This window comes from Heliconius melpomene, chromosome 16, assembly GCF_056956725.1.
Source record: "Heliconius melpomene rosina isolate 202511_hmr_F chromosome 16, ASM5695672v1, whole genome shotgun sequence".
NCBI lineage: Eukaryota > Metazoa > Arthropoda > Insecta > Lepidoptera > Nymphalidae > Heliconius > Heliconius melpomene.
This window is the reverse complement of record NC_140404.1, coordinates 7471747-7489055: the sequence shown is the minus strand read 5'-3', so window position 1 is coordinate 7489055 and position 17309 is coordinate 7471747. Positions and strand designations below refer to the sequence as shown.

Here is a 17309-nt window from a genome sequence, read left to right as displayed (position 1 = left end):
GAGAAATGGAACTTAAACAAGCGACTCTACATTACAGTAAAATAGTTATTATACTCTTATACGTACTTATAGTTTATTATTTTAAATGTTAACAAATGTTTAATTTCATGCTATTAATAAATTTTATAAGCCCGTTGACAATTTATATAAAAGAGTTATTTTTTTTACAAAAAGTTTAAAATGTTTATAACACAAGGTAATACCGATAATCATCAATAGAGGGCGCTAGTTGCTAGTTCAGTTCTCTGCGTTACGAGCAAATAAGGATGTTTATGTTTTTGTTTGTATTGTAAAGATCCCATCAGGATTCATATTATTGGACGTTTACCATTTTTTTTTATTTATGGCTTTTTAAGACAACTTGATGTGTTGACGTTTGACTATAAATGCAATGGTTGCGATTTCAATCCCCACTCAGAGAAATAATTTCATTTCCCCGCTCTAGCAAGACATAACAGCAAGACAAAACGCTGCGTTTAGTTCCGTAAAGTCCCGTCTCCGTATGGGTAGATAGTGAAGAACGGAGAATAAAATCACTACTTTCTCTCTGCCTTAGTTAGGCAGGCTTTGCGGATAGAAACGTGAAACTGTTCTTGCTTAAATATAGATGTAGTTCATGCTATTCGATTAATTATTTATGTTCATGGATCTTTCTTTTCAATGGCTAGCCACAATTAATATTTACTAATATCTCTAAAACTCTATATTTATCATTTTCGTCCATTGATTTAACCCCAATATGATTTTTAAGCGATAAATTTATTATTATCATCTCAATTATTTCTATTTCACGATATATCACAAAAACTATACCACAGTACTTGCACAAACATATAAGTTTCAAATGATTAAAAATTAGAATGTTGATTTTCTAAATTTAACCCCTAAATAATTAATTACAAATGAAATGAAAATAGGGTACGGAGTGTCCTAACACTAAGTTCTCTTGCTTATTTTGCTATATGCGGAATACAACGTGAAATAAAAAAAGAAATGATATTTCTTTGTACAGTGATATTTAATCCTTAAGCCAATATTCTGATTTGCCAACCGGTTTTGAACCTCTTGGCATAAAAGGTTTTACTGAGAGCCACAACGGTATCGTGAACTAGTAAGAGTCGCGAGTAACGTATTTGGATAAGAGGTGTTATCAATTGCTAGATATATAAGGAAGCGGACATTTGACCTAGTCTTAGAATAGTTTGTTTTTAGAGGGAAGTAAAATCTTTAGATATTCGTTAAATCTCTGTTTTAGGAGGATGTATTAATACTATTTTGTTAAAATCAACTTCCCGCTGTATCCCGCATCTAGCAAGGTAGGTATAGGGAACCTAGTGTTAAGACAATCTGTTCCTGGAGGTTCCTGTTTCTGAAAGTATTGCATGCTGAGTAGCGCAACCCAACGCCGCGCTTTGCCTTTACCAGAGCAAAAAAAAGAAAAAAATAATTTAAATAAATATTTTGGTCCCCTCGAGTTGGGATCGAATCCACAACCAATTTAATCGCAATGACCAAAAAAAATCTATTTAGTATATTTTAGACTTTGAATATTAATTTACTGAGCTTACTTGGCTAGCTTTAGAACTTATCCTGGAAAACAAATTAGGATTTAATGTATGTACTATGTACTACTTGTATAGTATACGCCGTAAAGTTAATGTCCCGGTGACCTAGTTTGGACGTTTGAAACTGACAGTGACATCTAATACTATAGCTTTAGTTTAGTTTAAATCTCTTATAAACGATGAGAGGCCAGTCGTGGCGCAGAGGCACAAATTGGCGAAAAGTAAAAGCGAAGTGTCTTAACACTAGATTCGCTCTGCCTACTCTGCTGTGTGCGGGATTTTTTTTATTTAAAAAACCTACACATTATGTATGTAGCTTAATTACTTTAAAAGTAATGTATTTTTCTGAGTTCAAAATGGTTAAAAAAGAAATTTGTTATGTTTATCACTATTTCGTAATCCATGTGAATATTACTGTGGAATAGGAAACAATATTTATAAAAAAATATATATTGTATATTTTCTCTTCATACAGCAGGATAGGCAGAGAGAACCTAGAGATAAGTCACTCCGTTCTCCTCCTACTCCACTCTACTCCTTTATACATTATACCCACTAAAATTTTGTAGAAACCATAGAAAGTAAAATCTAAGCTTTAAATCCCTTAAAGATTTTGTAAGCTAAATGAAACTATCTCTAAACGCTAGCTAACATTGAATGGACTATATACTCTTGGTTAGAGCACACGTTACTCGATAAATTACTGAAACCATTTACGAAGTGCGGAAGCTCCGACCCGGTCTGTGAACTATGTGGAAGAAAAGTACTTATTGAGGTTTTGGAAAAATGCTATGGATTGACCATTCTATTTATTTAGATTTTTATTTCTTTGATATCACGATTTTTTTGCTAAATAATTAATATTAGTAAACACAATTATATTTGGTTTTAGTGAAAATTTACCTTAATATGGGTGAAAAGCAGAGAAGCGAGTTATTTTAGATATACCAAGAAGTTTGTCCATAAAATATGAATGAGGGAAAGATATAAGACCATAAGGCGAATTTAAAGTGAAGTGAAGTGTATTTTTACAAGTTTAGTTGAAACAAAGTAAAACTATGGGCTAGCAAAATGTTTTTTATTACTATTTTCACCTATTTTTTTTTATTACTTCACACTGTATATGGAAGTAATACACGGATTTCTAAAATATTATTAAATCAAAGTCCATAGAAAAAATAATCTCTTATTAAGAAAAATAAGGATGCTATACTTAAAGCTCTTTACATTCAAAATTCCAAATTTGCATATCCAATACTTGTATAATATATGTTTATAGACATATTATAAAGTTATTTTGCTAAGGATCATTCAATCACAAACTGGCTCTACGAGATGCAGCGCTAGGAAACTCTAACCCACTTTCTGAAGGACTTTAAAAATTGCATTTTATTTGAACGCATATTGCAATTTAATTACGATATCTTATGTAATTTAGATGTATTGAGATAATACTAAGTAATTGTAATCTAATATACGCATAAATAATTTTAATATTTCCTTACTATATACTGTTAAGTTTGAACAAATAACAATTTAGACTTCTATAAATTTAGCATGTAAATCGCCAACAAAGGAAGTAGGTTCAATATGAAACCGCAGAAGTTGCAGGTTAGTAGGCTAAGAGTGTATCAGGCTCTACTCCTATTTCTTCCTTAAGGTTAATATAAAATTCCACATTACATATAATATATTTATGAAGAGTAAGCTTTACTAACAAAAGAAATGGACAATATGTATTTCAGTGAAATAAATAGGAACTTGTAGATTCTATACTAAATAAATATTTATTCCAAGAAAAGCGTAAATTGAAATGTATGCATTTTGGTCAAAAAGTACTGTAGCAAGAAAATAATGAAACTATTTTACTAACTCCTTAAGTAATATTAATTTCTTCCCTCTGGTAACGAGGCAAAACGCAGCGTTGAGTTCCGCCACTCAACACACAATACCTCCTAAATTTGGTAGAGAATGAGTAGCGCAAGTTTCTTAATGTGAAGAAACGGAGTGTCCTAACCCCAGGTTCCCAGGTTCCCGCAGCAACACAGCGTGAATCTTAAAAAAATTCTAAATACAGCAAACTGAAAAAGTTCTTGAATATACCACTGGATATATAAATTAACTTGTAACACAGCTACCAACACCGTAGCAAAAGCGATAATTAAATGTTATTATGATAGCAGTATCAACAAGGCGTAACTAAGCCATGCCTACATCAGGGAAATAAACATTTTATACCACCACCACACCACCACCCACCAGTATCGAGTTATACCGTAACTCAGTTAAGCGGTAGTTAACTGAGTAAACTGTTTAAATCATGCTGGATTGATATTCTCATGTTTATGTATGGAAAGCCTGGGTGAAAATGATATCATTATATTATGTCTCATACAGTTTATAAATTTTAGTTAAGCTAACTAGTTTCGTTAAGTAACTACTTAACTTAGTGGTAAGAATTTTCGTTTTCCATTTTTTCGAGGAATTCTGAATGCCGAAGGAACTTAACGCCGTTCTTTGCGTCGAAAGCCGTTTTCTTCGCTTTTGCTTCGAAAGTCGAAAAAAGCGAAGAAAAGGAAATATCAAGTACTTCATGTCCTCGAGTGAGAATCGAACCAACAACCTACCGCGTTTACAGCCACCAGCTAGTGCCTCTCCTCCACGACTAGTCTCAAATCATCAAATCTATCATTATAATTTGAAATATTTCATTAAAATCATCGCTCCACTTTCAACACGGTATTAGTTACGCACGAACCTATCATAAAATGATTGTAGACGCACTGTAACAACACTTAGCCGAGAAATATTATGTAAGTCCTCATGCTGCTTCTAAATCAGACACACTCGCTTCGTTAACAACTGGTGTTACTAAAATACATATTGCAGTAATAAAAGTAATTATAGTACTGAACGTGAAATGTATTGGATTTGGGCGGAAAACGGAAAATGAAGATTTTTGGTTCTTGGTTTTAGAGAAATGTGTCAAGGCTCTGAGAAAAAGGGAGAGATACCCTGCTTTATACGGGATAAAGCGTAAAAATAAAATATTTTTTTATTTTTAAAGTTATTATTCCCGACCGCTAAGGAAGGGTTATGTTTTTCGCGAGTATCTTGTATGTATGTATGTATATAATATTCTTTATTACCTCATATCTCCAGAACCACGGATAGGATTTACACAATTGAGGTATCATTAGATTCGCTTTAGCAGCCCGAGTTCTTAGTAAGGTGACGTTAAAAAAAAGATCATGGCAGCTGTGGGACACTATTGCACTTAGTGAAAAAAAATTTTTGGTATCAAATTCAAAAATGGGTATCAAATTCAAGAGCTCAATACGAGAATTCCAAAAAGGTATATCATGATCATAATGAATCCTAACAAAAAAAGTAAAAATAAAAAAACATTTAAATAAACAAAAACCTCGACTGCATAAAACGAAAAAGAAAATAGTCAAGCCCAATAGTTTATTAGGATTAATAGTCGGGACCTCTTTAAATTATGCAGAGTTCCTGATATTATTGACAACAAAAATACATATTAAAAGTTAATAATGAAGTATCACATTTCATTTTTTGTTGGAAAAATTCATGACAATATAAGAATATGATATAGACTAACACTATCACAGAACTGTCTATATGTGTAAAATAATCCAAATATGCAAACCAAAAGGCCATTCCTTAGCATATCCGGAACATATTTAATTAATTAACAAAGGCTTTGTAATAAAAGAGTAAATATAATGAGCAAAAAGTATACCAATTCTTAAAGCAGCAGCAGTTCTTACCAATTTTGGAAACTTAAGTAACTAATTGACGTTGGGAGTGCAGAGTGTATCACTGTAGAGAAAAAAGTTAAACCAAGTAACGTCAAGTGATTTCAACGTTTTAAGAATTTTCTCGTTATACCTAGTGACGTTTATTTTTTGACATTTTAACTAAAATTTAACAATGAATTGTGCTCAACTGGCACGCTCGAAACGCCATATATCAATAGAATTCAATTCAATTAAAAATAAAAAAATAGCAATGTAGAGTCTGAACTATTAATAATATTTTTAAATTCATACAATCTATATAAGATAAATTAAATAAAAAACTTATTAATATTCAACGTACAAATTACAATTACATTTTTTTAATAAAATAAATTAAAATAATAAATAATATAACACTGATAATAAAACACGCTGTATATCCTGCTCGATAAACCGCATACTACTCGGATGTTATCCAAACTATTAGCATAGTATATAAGCGTTCGTATAACGGTCTGTATTGGCATAACGTTACATTCGAAGACATATCTTAAGACATATACTTAAAGAATACTAAACAATGTTTTAACACGTGTAAACAATATGTGACATAAATTATGAATTTAAGATTCAAAATGCCACTAATTTTGAAAGCTCGTGTAATAGAATATATGTATGTAGCTTCACGCTGTAAACAGTGTTAAGACACTCTAGCCGCCATTATCGGCTGAATTCTGAATTGAGTGGTGAAACTCAACGCCGCGAGAGAAAAGAAATGAAAAAAAAAAAATAGATATTACGCCACGACTAGCCCCAAATATTATATTTATTACTTAATAGATTATAATATTTACATTATATAGTATTTTAAAATATATTTTCTAAATATTAATATAACTTTTAACGTAATATCTTTGACGTTGATGGACATAGCATGTACATTATATTTTTTCAGAAGAAAATGTAATTAGATTACTGTCTTATTTTATTAAGAAAATATGCCATTCACTTGAAATCACGCCTTGTTTAATAATTGTAGTTAGAAAGGAAATAATTATAATTTCAATATTTACAAATTTATCCTCGAGCAAGGTTAAGCCCGCTATGCCAAGGTTTACTAAATCACGTTCACGTGTTTAAAATTTGAAAAAAATCTAGCTTAAAGGAAGAAAAATACTGTTTTAGAAAACGTATAAAAAATTTTACGTAGCGGGATTTGAACCCGCGCCTCTTGTAATCCGTCCACGTTTTCTTGGCCGGAATTGAGTCATCACTAACTAAAACAAGACCTTTGTGTATAATGAAATAGAGAAAATGGAACTACGAAAATGCGGGTTGCATTAGGGTTTAATTAATTTTCACATTATCTTAAGTGATTTGCAAACATAAATTATATGAGTAATTCAGTAGTTAAAGCGGGTGAAGCCGCGAGCGGGTCGCTAGTTATTAATAAAACAAATAAAAAGCCTCGCAGATATATATTGGAAACTTAAAAGAAACTTCTATCTCCACTTCCGTCCAAAAATACTATATTTTAATATTTAACAATTACATATATATAGTAGAAAAATTGGAAGTAATCAATTCATATATGTAATATTTCTAAATTTCATACAAGTTTCTATTTCAACATTCGAGCTGCTCAAAGGCGTTCCGAATAGCAATTATTCTTGACCCTGCACATAAACAACATATGTCTTTCTAATATAAGTAATAGTTGAAATAATTTTAGGCGTGTCAAATTGTACTCAATCATGAAATAGCGTTACTTTTATTACAGTAATTTAAATAGTTTTTTAATTTCGTTATTATTAATTGAAGGTGAAATAAGTTAATTTGTCTTAGTTAATTTTTGCACATTATTTATAACTTTTAGTTAGTTTTTTTTTTGGGGAAACTTCCGCACTTTTGCGTTTGTACACGTACATACATACTTTTTAGTTAAAAAAATAAAAAATAATATTTACATATGAAAATTTATTATTGTGCTCTAGTGTCGAGGTAAAGCGCGGCGTTGAGTTACGCCTTTCAACATAAATTACCTATATGTTATATTTATTATATAATAATTTACTCATAAAAAGTTTAATATATCATGAATAATATACCTGTATTTAGAAAAAAAATAGAAAGATATCATGCAGGTATAGTAAAGAAGTCATATAATAAATTATAATTATTAATAAACTTTATAATAAAAGGTGCGTGAGCCAGTACTGTCCATTAAATTGTCAGATGATCGACAACACTATTTCTCATCAATCAAGTACAATTACACTTAATTGACGTGACAATACTAAAAAAAGCTAATAAATCATATTATTAATGATGATTTTAGAAATTATATGAAAAGCGTTTCAACTTTTACTTACAATATCCACTTAGTAATAAATAAAGTTAGCATATTCTATTTCAAGTATGGTTCTTATGGTTAATCAATTATAGAAATTGTGAGTGTATATTCCGTTATATAACATTAATAATTTTTATATTAGTTTTTATAATTATTTTTTCAGTAAATTTAACAAACAAAAAAAACATTTTTTCTTAATCCTATTAATAAAAGCCACAATAAATTCATTTCATTAGTTCATAACGTTATACAGTCATATAAATGATACGCAAACTGTTGTGACTATTAAAATACTTTTTTTCAGCTTCAAGTTGTATTTCGCACGTAACAAGTTAGGCTGAGGGAACCTAGTGTTAACCCTCTGTTTCCCACTTTACGCCGAATTTTGGAGGCATTGCGCGTTGAGTGGCGGAACTTAACGCCCCGCTTTGCCTCGTTACCATTATAGCGATGAAATAAAAATATTAAATATTTCATTTCCTCGAGTGCCAATCGAACCCATAACCCGTCGTGTTTTCAGACGCACGTTGCCCCTGCGCCATGACTGACCTTTACTATTGAAATAGTAATTATTTTTTTTTTGTACTATAAGCATATTTAACAATATCCTGCACTTTTGTTGATGAAACGCCAATTTGTTTATTATTATCTCTATAATGTGTTTAGAATAAACATTATCAACAACATCGATCCGCTACTCAATGATTGATTGTTCTACAGTTCATCGCATAAATTCCAAAGATTGTTATAAGAAGATGGTGCAGGAGCACCAAGTTGGCTGCAAAATCGACTGGTGTGGGTTCGATCCTCACTCGAGGAAAGGAAATATTAATTTAAATGTATATTTTCAATTCTTCGCTCTGGTATCTAGGCAAAGTGCGGCGTTGTGTTCCACCACTCAACACGCAATACGCCCAGAATTCGGCGGAAAATGGGATCTCATAACACGAGATTCCCTCTGTCTACCCTGCTGTGTGCGGGATACAGCGTGAAGCTGATTTTGTTATTATTATAAGTATTTTAACCCTTACATCTTTAACCCTTTCATCATATAAATTTCGTTATATAGTCAGTTTTATGTTTACTATAAAATGTTTAACACGTTTTTAATATTTGTTATCAAATTTCATGATAACATTTATATCTCTCTCCTACTTTGGTGGTATATTTTCAAAGTGTTGAAATGATATAAAAAATTACAAGTGTAGTAAAAAGCGGTTTAGTATGAAATTCTTTTTTTCTTATATATACAACAAGAATAAAAAGTATATGAAAAAAAATATAAAATTTTAAATTTATCATAAAAAAATTAAGTAATTGACATCAATTTTTGTACTAATTTTATTAGCATTTAGCATTACATACATGTTTCTTTACTTAACCTAAATTTACTATATATTAGGCTGTATAACTTGAAATTTACATCTAAACTCTAAACAAAACCTCCCATTAGAAGACATCGTCACTCGGTCCCGGCGGTCGTTGACACGTGTCATGCTTTTACACTTCCTAAAGGCGTGACTGATTCGTAGGAACTACATTATACAGCTTTCTATCGTATACTTAAGTGGAATTTAAATTTGTACCTAGTATAAAATTTTGAACCTAATTTGCCATATATTATTAATGTTGGTTGACGGAGCTTAACGCCGTGGTTTGTCGTACTAGTAAATGAAAATAACTCGTTCTTCGTAGGAGTCGTACCCACAATCATCGCGTACCGTATGACATTTTGTCGCTGCGCCAAGACGAAAAGTTCGTCGACAATCACTCATGAGCATGTAGAGTATAGAGTTTTTTATTAATATGGAGGAATAAAGATTAAAAAAATATTTTTACATAAATATGTAAATTTTATCAAAAAAATTTTTTTTATTTTACTAAAAAACATTGTAACTAAAGATACTTTACAAATATTACACAAATATTAATACTGAAATATCCAGTTATAATAATTCAATTTTGATATATTATAAAAGTACCTAAATTACATACATATACGTTTATTTTTCTATATCATATTATCCTAAAAGATAAGTACCCCCTTCCATTTTATCACTTAGAAGTACTTAAATAAATTTGTTTTTTGTATTTCACATACAAACTTTATTTCTAAGGAAGTCGACTTTATAATCAATCCTTAGAACAAACAGCACATACAATGTGTTCCTGTTTTACCGTATACACGACTTACCTGTTTCATTTACTTCATTAACTAGAAATTAGTTCCTGATTGAAATATTTACGTTTTCATTTGAATATATTTGTTTCTTTTATTATTATGCTTCTTTTATATCTTTTTTAGATTGACGCTGCATCCCACATATAGCAAGGTAGGCAGAGGGAACCTAGTTAAAACACTCTGTTACCCATTTGCCGTCGAAGTTTCGATGTATTGTGTGTTGAGTAACAGAACTCAACGCCGCGTTTTGCCCTGTTACCATAGGGAAGAAATGAAAATATTAATAAGTAATAATTTCTTCCTCCGAATAGGAAGGAAACCCATAACCGTCGCGTGTTATGGGTTAGTCCTACTGCGCCAGGACGGTCTAATTATATATTTTTTTATATATATTTGATACAAATGTACTACGTATGTTCATATTTCTATATATCTATATGACAAAAAAAAACGAAGTAATACCTTCTCGTATCACATGAAATCATTTAAGCATTCACCAAAAATAACAAAACACCAAACTTAGCGCTCGCGTTGGCAAATTAAAGAACTGTAATATATTTTTTACTTTTTATAATGTAATCGAAACCTGTTTACGGAGAAAAATAAAGCTGAGCTTGCAGTGCGGCATTCCTGACAAGGCAGTCGACAACCGACGTGCCGCGGGCTTCGCCGGCTCGCGATATTGGCCGCGCGATCGCCAGTTCCAAAGTAGAATTGGATTCGTCAAGACGCCAATACACGGCGCGCGCACTGTCTTTGATTTTGAACGACCAGTTGAAATTTGTTTTTTTTTAAACTGTATTACTTTATACAAAAGTGGCCAGTGTTATAACTTTTTTTTTAATAAAATAGTGTGCACAGTGTGGATTGGATACTTGGACGGCGTTCAGATTGTTGATTAAGGTATATTAAGGGATTAGTAATAGAATAAGGTTTGACTATATTGATTTCGATCTTGTCGGTAATTAAAATTCAATTAATATCGATATCGATATTGATTCATCGCGCTAATTATAATATCGATTAATTAGGAAGTTGTTTTAACAATCCAACATACTAGTATTAACAATTTAATAGATAATTTTTTTAAATATTATTTAACTGTTTTTGAATATTTATTTTAATTAACATTACCTTTTAAATTGTAGTTATTATTTTAATAACATGAAACCAAGTTTATTGGTAGTAATAAAATAATAAAAATAAGTTATATTTAGTTTTTTCTTGTTAAATAAAATAGAAGTAAAAAGCAGTTAAAAAATCCTTTACAATTCCGCGTATCGCAACAGGTGTGAAATTGACATATAAATATTTAACTCAGTTGGTCAATCCTGCAGCAGATGGGTTTCCACATCTGGCTTTTAGTTAATCACGGCGGCCTTTATTTATGTTGATTGTCTCGTTATATTGTGCAAATATAAGGTTTTTTTATTTTTTACATTTCTATAGTGTTATTCCATGGTTGCGAAAGAAAAATATTTATTCAGAAAACGTATTAAAATTTTAACGTAGCGGGATTTGAACCCGTACCTCTTGGACAATTAGAAAAATAACTTCTTGGAAGGTTTCCAAAAAGTGCAAGGTTTCCAAAACAAATCCCATTCGAATTTTTATACGTTTTCTAAATAAGTGTCGTGTTTCTTATAAAAAATTGGTTTTTAGGTATAATAAGCTTATTGTTTATGGTTATTATTTTCCCCTAATATTATTTAGCTGTGTAATTTTAGTCATTTAATAACACTAATATTGTTTAGTGAAATATTAAATAATTTCGTCGATAAATATATATTACCACAAATTTTATACGAAATATATTACTGGAAAAATATGTAGAGCAAAGATTTATGAACAAAAAAATAATGTTTTAAATTTCACATGTAGTCGTGAATCAACAGTATGTTGGTATTGAAACAAAATTCCTTATAGTTCTAGTTTCTTAACTTTCTTAAATGTTGTTTTAAATAACTTATAACAAACAAGAACTTAATTGGGAGGGAGTTAGTATAATGGTGTTCACATTTGAGGCTGTGAAAAGTCTATGTAAAAAAAGTTCTGAAGAAAACATATATTTTTGTAACATTGAAACTTCAAAAAGCAGGAGAGAGATCCCTTTCTCCTCAGTTGAAGGATGGAGAGAGAGAGAGGATTCTCAATTCAGCTTAAATAAATCTGCGGAATTTAATTAATATCATAGCATTAAAAATTTGCGTCATAAGAAGATAGAGGAGACCTCCATATTAAATTTACTATCAGCAAAGCTTATGACATGAACATTATCTTATATTACTCATCTAAAGTACGAATATAAGCCTCTAGCTACTACGTAGGCGGCTTTTCACTCACATTCCAAAGAGAGATTTGTATGGGCATTAAATCTGTTTACAGAAACGATCTCTCGCCGCCCGGCGCCGGCCGGCCTAGATGTGCTGTTCGCATGCGAAATATATATTATAGCTACTTTAATACGCATATTGGTTACTACAAATTATTTTTTTAATTGGGAAATAAAATATATTTCTAAATTTGAATAAATATATAATAATAATATATAAGAATACTTTGCAAAAATTCAGTACAATTTTCTCAAAACTTAGGTCTTTTCTGTTAGTTCTTTTTTTTAGCTTCAAGTTGTATCTCGTACATAGCACGGTGAGCAAAGGGAACCTGGGAACTAAGGTACTTCCGTTACGCCTTCTCTGTCTGTCCATCATCATCTTATTGGCTGTCATCCTTGGGTTTGCGTATAGGTGTGAAATTCTCCAGTGTAAAATTTTTCGGCTTCATATTCTGTATAACCAGTATTGTAGCTTACACTTTTTGTCATTTACATTGTACTTTGTTTTTACCAGATATAAATGGTAAAAATGCAGGTCGTGAAAAAATATAAATAAAATATTTCACTTCTTATTTTTGCTGGTGGCTCTGGCAATTTTAATATTAGTACGATCATCAAGGAACACCTCTTGGTTTTTTAGGAACTCTGTACAACATAAATTAGTGAATTATTGGTAAAAGAATATAAATAATAACAAAAACTATATATTTTTTGTCATTATTTATACTTTTATATATATCTAAACAATACAATACAAACATTTTAAATACAGTTCGAACGACGACTATATTGAAAGTTATATTGAAATATAGCTGAAACAAATAAACTGATACAGGAAGTGACAACAATGGACAATGTGAGTGTCCCTGTAAAATAGGTGGATGTTACGTGACAAATATTGCTGACAAAACAACCCAGCTAGTATTGTAGGTACCTATAGGTATTCTATGATAGCTTGGGTTATTTATCGAAATGAAAGTCCAAAATATTTGGAAAAATATAAAGCTATCAGCTACACGCTGTATTCTATATACAGCAGGTTAGGCAGAGAATTTAGAATTTTTCGATGCAGAGAGGCAGTGGCGAAACTCAACGCATAAATAACAATTCACTTCCTCGAGTAGGGATCGAACCCACGACCCTCGCTTACAGTCATACCCTTTTGTCCCCTACGCTACGACAGCCTTATGGATAAATATTAAGATATAAATATATTAATATCATATAATAAAAGTTATATTGTGTGAAATGAAAATACTATATGGGCATACATGGCGTAAGAGAAAGAGAACTAATTCTGTAAAACTTTTTATTAACTTGTTTTCAGTGTCTGTACAGATTTTTCTAAGAAAATGTATTAAATAATAAAACATTATATTTTAGCATTACAAACCAACGTTCTACCAACCCTGTAATATATAATAGTCTCAAGATATTTCGCGAGATGATATTACAATCGAGCTAATTTCGTTGAAAAAATATACGTAATGAGCCTTAGCGTAATGTAGCGTGAACTGTAAATATAACTGTAACAGATTATGTATGGCGATCTTAATCACACCTATTATTATAGAAAGTGCGATTAGTGACTACACTCTACATTTCGAACACTAAATTTTAAGTAAAGATATATTTTGATTTAAGTACAAACGTCATAACGTACGTTGAGGCCCATCGGGGTACAATAGCAAAAGCGTGATGGTTATGGGTTCTATTCGAGGCAAAACGCGGCTTTAAGTTCTGCCACTCACCACGAAATACGCCAAGAGATAAGCGGTAAGTGGCGAACGAGGTTACTTAACACTAGGTTCCCAAATTCTCTCTGCCAGCTATGTATAGGGTATAACGTCAAGTTAAAAAAATAGAGTAATATTAATTGCTTTAGAAAATTAATATTCGACCTCCAATTTATTACTTTAAAATTTGTATAAAATTAAATAAATATTTTTTTAAAATAAAAGTTATTTATCTACATACAAATACAATTTCAATGCTACTAAAATGTAATAGAAACATCCTCTTTTCAATATACGAGTATTTTTGTTAGTTATTTAAACGTAGGCCAGTTTGTTGTTTCTATACGCGTAGAACGGTTTTCCAATTAAGTTATGCGGAACGAATGCACACAGCGACGACCATCACGGAATGGATATCACATGGCTTGTTGGTTGAAGATATTACAAGCATGTTGTGAAAACAGATTAATCTATAATCGAGGCCGTCATGGCGCAGCGGCACAAGGGTGTGACTGTAATTCGACGGTTCTGGGTTCAATCCCCACTAGAGGAAATGAGATATTTATTTAACGATGATATCGATATGATGTCGAGGCAAAGGTCGGTGTTGAGTTCTGCCACTTAATATCTCCAGAATTCTTAACCCTAATTTGCCTCTGCTTATTATTTAATTTCCTTGAATGGGAATCAAACCTGTCACGTAATATTTAAAATACTAATATTATAGCTACCATTTTTGATAGACGTAAGATCATGACTTACGCTAAAGTAAATATTTATATACGAGTATATTGCCCAAAATACGTTGAAAGTCCCGCATTCAAATAAAAGTAGGTCATTGTATACCTATTATTACAATTCCACACTGTTTGTAATATCGTACGTAACAATCGCTGAAAAACTGTAAAATAAGTTAAAGTTTAAAACATTTTAACCGCCGACAGTATTTCGTTATGCTATTCTAACAATACAAATTAAATATTTAAAAAAACTAAAGTAAGTAGGTCATTTACGCCTTATTGAACCTACCGCCTACTTGGACTCGTGGGTTCGAGTCCCACATAGATATTTATTTTGGTAGGTATAGTTACTTATTGTAACAATGATTTTTTGGATTACCTGGCATAAAATAACGTTTCATATTAAAAATTAGAAAAAGAGTAGTAAAATAAAAAAAATAATCCAATTAAGAAATATATTTAAAACATTAATAAAAACTTTTAAATATCCATAAATAAATATCTAAGGTATTTATGTGATATATCTACATATAGTACTATATCTGTATAAAACTTTTAAAGACCCATATCTAAGGCATATATGATATATCTACTTTATACATTTCAATTATATTAGACTGCAATTTATTTTTATTACGATCGAAGCTTTAAGCTATTTCGAAAGCTTAAGCAAGAAACCAATGGTATATTAATTTGCAAGTGAGATAAAAGTGTGTCAGAGTTACCGTTAGAGTCTCCCAGCTGTGAGCCTCCATAGAAACTTGATATTACAGGTTTAGGAACTAAGAAGATAAGTAATTAATCTACTGCCAAGATCAGCTACTCTTAAAACTTGGTGTAGGCTTGCTCAAAAAACTGCTAACCGTATTTAAGCAAATATTATGTAATATTTTTCTTGTAAAAGAAAAGGAGAGTTGATGCGACAGGTTGTGGGTTCGAGTCCCACTCGAAGAAATGACATATTTTCAGTTCTTTTTTGTTAAGGCAAAGGTTTGATTTCCACTAGTGGGAATAGAAAGTATAATAATAGTGGGGATGAAAAAAATCGATTTTTAGCGTAAAATTGAAAAAAAAAAACAAAAATAAAGTACTGACGGAGCTATCCTTCAAAATATTTGTATTTCCGTTGCCCACACGAAGGTATCTTTAAATTAATAGTTTAGGTCTTTAGCCTCAATTACTCAATTGTTAAATTACAATTGAACGTTTAAGAAAAAACGAAACAATCAAACAATGAGTAATGATTTGTTTACGAACTAAAACTAAAACTTTCTTTTTTTTCTATTACTTTAACCTTTTATATTATGACACCTGTTTAGTAGTCTATTCAAAAAAAAAATATTTTTAGTAATTATTTTTAGTTTTCAAGGCCAATGCTTATAATATAAGCCATAATGTCACAAAACATTTAGATTATACTAATTAGTTCGTTTTATATATAAAAGGAAACTGTGATTAAAAAAATACATTAGAGAGAGTCTAACAACTTATAAACTGACTCTCTGTTACTGAATTAAAACCACTAATGTTCATATGTCACCTATTTTCCTCTGATGATAACACTCGAGCCTATTAAACTCGGAATTTGTTTTTTTTTCTAAAGCTTTGTTTCCTAATAACCTAATAACAATTTATTAGTCTGTTTAATACAGCGATTTTACATAAATTTAGTCAAAATGTTTTATATTTATTTACTTTATATTTTTAGGAAAACATGTTTTAGCGTATTGTGTAATTACATAAGTTGGCTGCATCTCACATTTGTAAGTGCGTTATTGTTTATGTATTACATAAGAAACTTCCGCTTCCCTGTTTCATTGTGTATTATAGAATTTTGTTATATCATAGTATTGGTAAAATTAGTCAATGAAATAAATATTGACATTTTTACGTTGTTTAGGGTTCCGTACATCGAAACGTAAAAATGGAACTTATAGGGTCACTTTTCGCGTGGAGGTTTCAAGCTCAAATTAATGTCAAATATTCTAGACATTATGAAATTTGGCAAGAAATGAGAACTTACAATACAAATAAAAAAAAAGTTAAAAATTATAGATATTTCAAAAAGAAATATCATTACAAACTTATAACTGTAGGTAATATTATAAAAAATAAATACTTACATACGTCCGCAAATGTAAGTTTGGGGACTTTTCCGTACTTCCCGTTGGCATACAATCCTGAAATTCGTACGGTGTCCCCTACTCTCAGTATGGAACTTGTATTTGACTTGGTATATACTTTATTTGTGTATTTGAAGTTATTAATCTCTGTTATGTGAAAGAAATTTTTATTAATTTCTAAAAAATATATTTTATATAGAATTCGTATACCACAGCCACTAAATGAAACATAAATATTTTCTTAATTAACAAATGTAAGTATCAATATTCAGATTTCGTTTGTTGATAAAAAATAAAAAAAATATACGGATCTCTAAAAAACATAAATTGCTATTTGAAAGAACTCAAACCATTATCGCCATCTACAGATCACGTAATAAGGTTGAACGTACGGATCGCTACAACTGAGGTAAAAAAAAATGAAATCTTACAGTATTTTAATATTATTTTAAATTCCTGCTTTGCTTTTGCAATGCTTTTTAAATTCCAAAATAATAATTACTATTACATCTGT

At 30.6% G+C, this 17309-nt stretch overlaps 1 protein-coding gene across 1 annotated transcript in view; it reads left to right on the top strand.

The window, feature by feature from the left end:
* Window positions 1-10560: 10560 nt before the first annotated feature.
* Window positions 10561-17309, top strand: part of LOC146530879 (uncharacterized) — a 50520-nt gene continuing 43771 nt past the window's right edge. The window contains exon 1 of the mRNA XM_085199277.1: window positions 10561-10764. The gene's annotated coding sequence lies outside the window, so the exon portion shown is untranslated. The remainder of the gene's footprint in view (window positions 10765-17309) is intronic.